Here is a 3,070-nt window from a genome sequence, read left to right on the forward strand (position 1 = left end):
CTTTGGTGCTAACAATGGAAATCAAAGTAAACACTTCTAAATGTTTATTTCACTCCTCTATTCAGCAAGGCAACAGGTTAGTTAATGGAAGAAATTGACATCCTGCATGGAAGAATAGCTTTCAGGACATATATAACAAAAAGCACATCCTAAATATGAGACTGATTTTTTTTTTTTTGCGGTTCGTGGACATCTCACTGTCATGGCCTCTCCCGTTGCGGAACACAGGCTCTGGACTCGCAGGCTCAGTGGCCATGGCTCATGGGCCCAGCCGCTTCACGGCATGTGGGATCTTCCTGGACCAGGGCACGAACCTGTGTTCCCTGCATCGGCAGGTGGACTCTCAACCACTGTGCCACCAGGGAAGCCCTATGAGACTGATTTTGAGTCTGATATAAATTTTCCTGTTTCCATTGCAGGTTCCTTACCATTCATAAATCCAACAACTCGCATTAGGGTGCTTGAAACTAATTTGTTTGGCTGGAATTATAGTGATTCCTGTTATTATGTATAGTTTTTGTTTTCTTTTTTAAAAAAATCAATTCTGGGGTTTTCCTGGTGGCACAGTGGTGAAGAATCCACCTGCCAATGCAGGGGACACGGGTTCAAGTCCTGGGTCCGGAAGATCCCATGTGCCACAGAGCAACTAAGCCCATGCATCACAACTACTGAGCCTATGCTCTAGAGCCCGTGAGCCACAACTACTGAAGCCTGCATGCCTAGACCCCATGCTCCACAACAAGAGAAGCCACCACAATGAGAAGCCTGCACACCACAATGAAGAGTAGCCCTCGCTCACCGCAACTAGAGAAAGCCTGCACACAACAACGAAGACCCAACACAGCCAAAGATAAATAAATAAATTTATTTTAAAAAAGTACTAAAAAAATCAATTCTATCTATCTATCTATCTATCTGGCTGCATCAGGTCTTAGTTGCGGCCCATGGGATCTTTCATTGTGGGGAGTGGGCTTCTCTCTAGTTGTGGCACGTGGCCTCTAGAGTGTGTGGGCTCAGTAGTTGAGGCACACAGGCTTAGTTGCCCTGCAGCATGTGGGATCTTAGGTCCCTGACCAGAGTTCGAACCCATGTCCCCTGCATTGGAAGGCGGATTCTTAACCACTGGACCACCAGGGAAGTCCCTAGTTTTTGTTTTCATATAACCAACACAGGTCCTATAAAGAGATGGAATAAATCATGGTGCCCATGGTAGGGCTTAAAGAGGTGGTGAGAAAGGCTTATTCTACTGTATATTTCTTCCCTTCTTCCCTAGATGCCATCCTGCTTAAAATTCTGTCTTTAGAAGGGTTGTAGGGAGGGGTGCAGTGGAAGAGAGATGTGAACTATCTCTTCCAAATTCTAATGAAATGTAATAAAAGATTAAGCAGAATTGACATCATTAAGACCAATTATTCTTTTTTTCCAGGAAATATAGTAGGTACTTCTGGGGGATGAAACACAATAAATTCCTATTTCCTGAGGACATATAGATTACTGGATCTTCTCTAAGGCACAGGATGATAAGGTGGGGAAGGCAATGGCAGGGGATGTTTGAGAATCCTCTAAAATTAGGCACGTGCAGAAACAGCAGTCTTTAGAAGAAACAGGTAGTAAATCTGCTCCTGATTAGTAGTGGACTTAGGTTTGTATGAAAAGGGAGGGTTAGTTCTAGTTCCAACAACCTGAACTTCAGGAAAGGAAGGAAAGAGGCAATCTTTGCCTACTTCCTAAATCTTTCGCAAATGACCTTGTTTTTAAGGAATATAAGGTTTAGCCATTCTAAAGTGCCAACATGGCAACAAATAAAATACTAGACAAGAAACCACCTATTTTTCTAGTAAAGAGAGGAAAATTATTGCAAAAGAAAGCGTTTCTGACTTTCATAGATGTCTCCACCTGTTCCTGAAACCACTGGAATCGAAGTTGGGAGGCATCTGTTTTTGTCTTGTCATCTCTGCTGATTTTCTCAGCTACTCAGGATATCCCCAACATCATTTACGTCTCATATACAGAGGTTGTCTTAGGATGAGGCCAAGAGAGGCTCCTTGGACCTGCTTTGAAGACCCTCACTATAAGCAGCTGGGAAACCACCACTGAAGATGAAGAAATTGGCTCTACCATAACTACTTTTTAATTCCAAAGTTTTATTTTATTTTATTTTAGTATTTAAAAAAATATCCAACTTATTAGGTTTCCTCATTCAAAGCCAAGGCAAAGCAGGTAATATACTTTTATCCACACAAGGCTGTCCTTTGGTGATTTCTATTCCTATTTAAAATGACCACTAACACCGCAGAGTCACACGGAGACTGAGGCTCGGGTGCACTTAAGATTCGGCTCCACCCATAACCCACCGCCAGGACCGAGGAAGGCACTACTGCTGGAGGTGTAATGGACATTAATCCTGCTCTGCAAGAGGTGCTTAAGACCAACCTCATCCACGATGGCCTAGCACGTGGAATATGCGAAGCTGCCAAAGGCTTAGACAAGCGTCAAGCCCATCTCTGTGTGCTTGCATCCAACTGTGATGAGCCTATGTATGTCAAGTTGGTAGAGGCCCTTTGTGCTGAGCACCAAATCAACCTGATTAAGGTTGATGACAACAAGAAACTAGGGGAATGGGTAGGCCTCTGTAAAATTGACAGAGAGGGAAAACCCGTAAAGTGGTTGGTTGCAGCTGTGTGGTGGTTAAGGGCTGTGGCAAAGAGGCTCAGGCCAAGGATGTCATCGAGGAGTACATCAAATGCAAGAAATGATCAAATAAAAACACTGGGCTCATGTTCCTCAAAAAAAAAAATTTTAATTAAATAAAATGACCACTAATGTATATTGTAACCTGAATCACATGGGAGCTACTTATAGTGATATCCCTACTCACACTCCATAGTTAAATTTACACTTATTGAGGACCTTTAATGAGCCATCTGCTTCATATTATCACATCAGCAGCAGAAGTACCACTGCCACCAGTATAACAACTGCCATTTATTTAGAAATAACTGTGTGTCAGAACCAAAGCTAAAGACTAATTTTATTTCATCCAACTCTTCCATAAACTATGGCAAGTAAC

General features: G+C 42.7%; 1 pseudogene across 1 annotated transcript; it reads left to right on the forward strand.

Moving 5' to 3' along the window:
* Positions 1-2,310: 2,310 nt before the first annotated feature.
* On the forward strand, positions 2,311-2,761 carry LOC308615994 (small ribosomal subunit protein eS12-like; annotated as a pseudogene). Its single transcript has one exon. The product of its transcript is annotated as a small ribosomal subunit protein eS12-like (transcript).
* The last annotated feature ends 309 nt before the right edge of the window (positions 2,762-3,070 follow it).

This window comes from Mesoplodon bidens (assembly GCF_964165515.1).
Source record: "Mesoplodon bidens genome assembly, chromosome: 4".
NCBI lineage: Eukaryota > Metazoa > Chordata > Mammalia > Artiodactyla > Ziphiidae > Mesoplodon > Mesoplodon bidens.